This window comes from Triticum urartu, chromosome 7, assembly GCF_003073215.2.
Source record: "Triticum urartu cultivar G1812 chromosome 7, Tu2.1, whole genome shotgun sequence".
Taxonomy (NCBI): domain Eukaryota; kingdom Viridiplantae; phylum Streptophyta; class Magnoliopsida; order Poales; family Poaceae; genus Triticum; species Triticum urartu.
Window position 1 is genome coordinate 208,791,865 of NC_053028.1, and position 6,791 is coordinate 208,798,655.

A 6,791-nucleotide genomic window follows, 5' to 3' on the forward strand; every position below is an offset into this window, starting at 1 on the left:
GGTGGACCGGTGCTTGGGTGATGTCCTTACTTGGACAAGCATCCCACTTATGATTAACCTCTATTGCAAGCATCCGCAACTACAACAAAAGTATTAAGGTAAACCTAACCATAGCATGAAACATATGGATCCAAATCAGCCCCTTACGAAGCAACGCATAAACTAGGGTTTAAGCTTCTGTCACTCTAGCAACCCATCATCTACTTATTACTTCCCAATGCCTTCCTCTAGGACCAAATAATGGTGAAGTGTTATGTAGTTGCCGTTCACATAACACCACTAGAGGAGAGACAACATACATCTCATCAAAATATCGAACGAATACCAAATTCACATGACTACTAATAGCAAGACTTCTCCCATGTCCTCAGGAACAAACGTAACTACTCACAAAGCATATTCATGTTCATAATTAGAGGGGTATTAATATGCATATAGGATCTGAACATATGATCTTCCACCAAATAAACCAACTAGCATCAACTACAAAGAGTAATTAACACTACTAGCAACCTACTAGCACCAATCCCGGACTTGGAGACAAGAATTGGATACAAGAGATGAACTAGGGTTTTGAGAGGAGATGGTGCTGATGAAGATGTTGATGGAGATTGCCCTCTCCCGATGAGAGGAGCGTTGGTAATGACGATGGCGATGGTTTCCCCCTCCCGGAGGGAAGTTTCCCCGGCAGAACAGCTCCACCAGAGCCCTAGATTGGTTCCGCCTCGTGGCGGCAGAGTTTCATCCGAGAAGATGGCTTATGATTTTTTTCCTCATCGTAAGACTTCATATAGCATAAGATGGCCACCGGAGGGCCACCAGGGGGCCCACGAGGTAGGGGGCGCGCCCAGGGGGGTAGGGCGCCCCCACCCTCGTGGGCAGGGTGTGGCCCCCCTGGTGAACTTCTTGCCCTCAGTATTTTTTATATATTCCGAAAACTTCTTCTGTGAAGTTTCAGGACTTTTGGAGCTGTGTAGAATAGGTCTCTAATATTTGCTCCTTTTCCAGCCCAGAATCCCAGCTGCCGGCATTCTCCCTCTTTATGTAAACCTTGTAAAATAAGAGAGAATATGCATAAGTATTGTGACATATTGTGTAATAACAGCCCATAATGCAATAAATATTGATATAAAAGCATGATGCAAAATGGACGTATCAACTCCCCCAAGCTTAGACCTCGCTTGTTCTCAAGCGAAAGCCGAAATCGAAAAATATGTCCACATGTTTAGAGATAGAGGTATCTATAAAAATAAAATACGGACATGAGGGCATCATGATCATTCTTAGAACAACAACTTATATAATTCTTTTCATATGATTCCTTATGCTAGAGTAATAATTCAATTACAATTTCAAGTATGAATCATAAACTTCATTGACAACTAACAAACTATAATCTCAGTCATTGGAGCAATTGCAATTTATCATAACATAGGAAAGAGTCAACATAAGAGCTTTTCAGCAAGTCCACATACTCAACTATCATATAGTCTTTCACTATTGCTAACACTCACACAATACTTATGGGTATGGAGTTTTAATCGGACACAGAGAAAGATAGGGGCTTATAGTTTTGCCTCCCATCGTTTTACCTCAAGGGTAATGTCAACAATAATAGTTCATGAAAACTCACATCAAATTAGCCATATATACCAGGATCTTTCCAACATACTGTGCTTGCCAAAGGATAAAATGTAAAAAGGAAGGGTGAAGATCACCATGACTCTTATGCAAGGTAGGAGATAAAAGTAAAAGACAGGCCCTTCGCCGGGGGAAGCAGAGGTTGTCATGCGCTTTTATGGTTGGATGCACAAAATCTTAATGCTAAAGAACGTCACTTTATATTGCCACTTGCGATATGGACCTTTATTATGCAGTCTGTCACTTTTATTTCTTCCATATCACATGATCGTATAAAGTTTATTTTCTCCCACACTAATAAGTCATACATATTTAGAGAGCAATTTTTATTGCTTGCACCGATGACAACTTACTTGGAGGATCTTACTCCATCCATAGGTAGGTATGGTGGACTCTCATGGCAAAACTAGTTTAAGGACATTTGGAAGCACAAGTAGTATCTCTACTTGGTGCGATGAGTTTGGCTAGCATGAGGGGGAAAAGGCAAGCTCAACCATGTTGGATGATCCATGGCAATATAATTTATATCAGATGTAAGAAAACATAACCCATTACATTGTCTTCCTTGTCCAACGTCAACTCTTTAGCATGTCATATTTTAATGAGTGCTCACAATCATAAAATATGTCCAAGATAGTATATTTATATGTGAAGACCTCTCTTTCTTTACTACTTCCTATTAATTGCAACGATGACCAAAACTATGTTTGTCAACTCTCAACAACTTTTATTCATCATACTCTTTCTATGTGAGCACCTTACTCTCCATAAGATCCATATGATCTCTTTTGTTTCTTTTTATTTCTTTCTCTTTTCTTTCATTCACTTAGGATCATGGAAAAATAATCAAGCCCTTGACTCAACACTAATCTTTATTATATATAGCTCATGGACTCGATTACATAGAAGGATCATAAAGCAAAACTAACAACTAGATCATACTAAAACTTTATTCTACTAGATCAAGATATTATCAAAAGGACCAAACTAAGAAAAACGGTAAAGATAAAAGTGATGGTGATACGATACCGGGGCACTCCCCCAAGCTTGGCAGTTGCCAAGGGGAGTGCCCATACCTGATGCTCAGTTCTTCTTTGTTGGTAAAGAAGGTGGAGTTGTTGATGATGGATAGTCACACATCGAGCGTAGGAGGTCTTCTAATTTGCGGATAATGCCTTTGAGTGCGATGATATGCTCCTTCAACAAAAAAATTTCACGTGTGAGATACTTATTTTGTATACGAGCTAACTCAATCATCTTGAAAGCTTCGATCTCAGTTGGGGTAAGAAGATTGTGATCAAGTTGAAGGATGTCTTCTTTTGCCAGAACTTGGTCCTCCGTAGCCTTCTTGATCCCTTCATCCTTGTTGATCTCCATGGGTTCTTCTCTCTTCAGCTCTATTTTCATTAGCCAAGCATCGTTTCCCTCATTGTTGGAGGAGGAGGGAGACGACATGATGCTTAGCTTCCACAACCCTGGCAGAAAACAGCTCGAAACAAAGACATGATATTTTTGCGTGATACGGGAGTCAAAACCTCCGGAAGATTATATAATGAATTTTTACCGACCAAAATATGTGTCGTGTAAGAGATCGGAGTCCGGAGAGCACACGAGGTGCCCATGAGGTAGGGGGCGCGCCCAGTAGGGTAGGGCGCGCCCTCCACCCTCGTGGATGCCTCGTGTCCTTCCCGGACTGCTACTTATTTTTCTATTTTTCTAAATATTCCAAAACGGAGAAATATTGCCTTAAAACTGTTTTGGAGTCGGTTTACTTACCGTACCACATACCTATTCCTTTTCGGAGTCTGAAACGTTCCGGAAAGTGTCCCTTATGTATTCCTCCGGGGTTATGGTTTCAATAACATTGGTTTCAACATTTATGGGATTACCTGAGATATAATGTTTGATTCTTTGACCGTTCACCACCTTCGGATTCGTGCCTTCGAAGTTGTTGATTTTTATGGCACCGGAGCGATAGAACTCCTCGATAACGTAAGGACCTTCCTATTTAGAGAGAAGTTTTCCTGCAAAAAATTGTAAACGAGAGTTGTATAGCAATACATAATCACCTACATTGAACTCAGGCTTTTGTATCCTTTTGTCATGCCATCTTTTAACTTTTTCTTTAAACAGCTTGGCATTTCCATAAGCCTGGGTTCTCCATTAAAGCCTGAGTTCTCCATTAAAGCCTGGGTTCTCCATTCATCAAGTGAGCTAATATCAAATAACCTCTTCTCACCGGCAAGTTTAAAATCATAATTAAGCTCTTTAATAGCCCAATATGCCTTGTGTTCTAGTTCGAGAGGTAAGTGACATGCTTTTCCATAAACCATTTTATATAGAGACATGCCCATAGGATTTTTATATGCAGTTCTATAGGCCCATAATGCATCTTCAAGTTTCTTGGACCAATTCTTTCTAGACCTATTGATAGTATTTTGCAAAATTAATTTGAGCTCTCTATTACCCAATTCTACTTGACCACTAGACTGAGGGTGATAAGGAGATGCAATTATATGTTTAACATCATATTTAGCAAGCATTTTACGGAAAGCACCATGAATAAAATGTGAACCACCATCAGTCATTAAGTATCTAGGGACTCCAAACCTCGAAAAATAAACTTCTTTAAGCATTTTAATAGAAGTGTTATGATCAGCACTACTAGTTGGAATAGCTTCTACCCACTTAGAAACGTAATCAACAGCAACTAAAATATGTGTATATCCATTAGAGGCAGGAAAAGGCCCCATATAGTCAAAGCCCCAAACATCAAATGGTTCAATAACGAGTGAATAGTTCATATGCATTTCTTGACGTCTACTAATATTACCAATTCTTTGACATTCATCACAAGATAAGACAAACTTACGGGCATGTTTGAAGAGAGTAGGGCAATAAAAACCAGATTACAATACCTTATGTGCAGTTCTATCTCCAGCGTGGTGTCCTCCATAAGCCTCGGAGTGACACTTGCGTAGGATCTGTTCCTGTTCATGCTCAGGTACACAACGTCTAATAACACCATCTACTCCTTCTTTATAAAGATGTCTGTCATCCCAAAAGTAATGCCTCAAATCATAGAAGAACTTTTTCTTTTGCTGGTATGTGAAACTAGGTGGTATGAACTTGGCAACAATGTAATTAGCATAATCAGCATACCATGGAGCAGTATGAGAAGCATATATGACATTTAATGGCTCATCAGGAAAGCTATCATCAATAGGTAGTGGGTCATCAAGCACATTTTCTAACCTAGACAAGTTGTCTGCAACGGGGTTCTCAGCTCCCTTTCTATCAACAATATGTAAATCAAATTCTTGTAGCAAGAGAACCCATCTAATAAGTCTAGGTTTAGCATATTTATTTTACATAAGATATTTAATAGGAGCATGATCAGTGTGAATAGTTACTTTAGAATCAACAATATAAGGTCTGAACTTATCACAAGCAAATACAACTGCTAAGAATTCTTTTTCAGTAGTAGCATAATTTCTTTGAGCATTGTCTAGGGTTTTACTAGCATATTAAATAACATTTAATTTCTTATCAACTCTTTGCCCTAGAACAACACCTACAGCATAATCACTAGCATCACACATAATTTCAAAGGGTAAATTCCAATCAGGTGGTTGAACAATTGGTGCAGAGATCAATGCTTTCTTAAGTATTTCAAATGCTTCTACACAATCATCATCAAAGACAAATGGTACATCTTTTTGTAATAAATTAGTCAGAGGAGGAGAAATTTTTGAGAAGTACTTAATGAACCTCTTATAAAATCCGGCATGGCCAAGGAAACTTCTTGTACCTTTGATGTCCTTGGGGCATGGCATATTTTCAATAGCATCAACCTTGGCTTTATCAACTTCAATACCTCTTTCAGAAACTTTATGCCCCAAGACAATACCTTCATTAACCATAAAGTGGCACTTCTCCCAATTCAAGACAAGAATAGTTTCTTCACACCTCTGCAAAACCCGATCAAGGTTGCTTAAGAAGTCATCAAAAGAGGATCCATAGACGGAAAAATTGTCCATGAAAACCTCACAAATCTTTTCACAAAAGTCAGAGAATATAGCCATCATGCATCTTTGAAAGGTAGCAGGTGCATTACATAAACCAAAAGGCATACGTTTATAAGCAAAAGTACCAAAAGGTCAAGTAAAAGTAGTCTTTGATTGATCCTTGGCTGACACAGGTATTTGAGAGAAACCAGAATAACCATCTAGAAAGCAAAAATGTGTATGTTTGGATCATATTTCTAGCATTTGATCGATAAAAAAGGTAAGGGCTAATGGTCCTTTATAGTGGCCTTATTTAATTTGCGGAAATCAATTACCACCCTATAACCTGTAATCATTCTTTGAGGAATCAATTCATATTTATCATTAGGAACGACAGTAATACCTTCCTTCTTAGGGACACAATGGACAGGACTTACCCACTGACTATCAGCAATGGGATAAATTATACCTCCCTCAAGGAGCTTTAGTATTTCCTTTCTTACCACTTCTTTCATTTTAGGATTCAGCCGTCGTTGATGATCACGAACTAGTTTAGCATCTTATTCCACATTTATTTTATGTTGATATAGAGTGGGACTAATGCCCTTAAGATCATCAGAGTATACCCAATAGCATCACGGTGCTTCTTCAGAATTTTCTATAATCTCTCTTCCTCATGCTCTGAAAGGTTAGCACTAATAATAACAGGATATATCTTTTTATCATCAAGATAAGCATATTTAAGAGTATCAGGCAACGGTTTAAGTTCAAACACGGGATCACCCTTGGGTGGAGGAGGATCCCCTAGGATTTCAACAGGCAAATTATGTTTCAGAATAGGTTCCTGTTTAAAGAATACTTCATCTATTTCCCTTCTTTCGTTCATAAACATATCATTTTCATGGTCTAGCAAATATTGTTCTAAAGGATCACTAGGAGGTACGGCAATAGAAGCAAGACCAATAATTTCATCCTTACTAGGTAATTCTTCACGGTGTTTTCTACTAAATTTAGAGAAATTAAATTCATGAAACATATCATCTAAACCGATAGTAACAACATCCTTTTTGCAATCTATCTTAGCATTAACAGTGTTTAAGAAGGGTCTACCAAATATAATGAGACAAAAGCTATCTTGTGGGG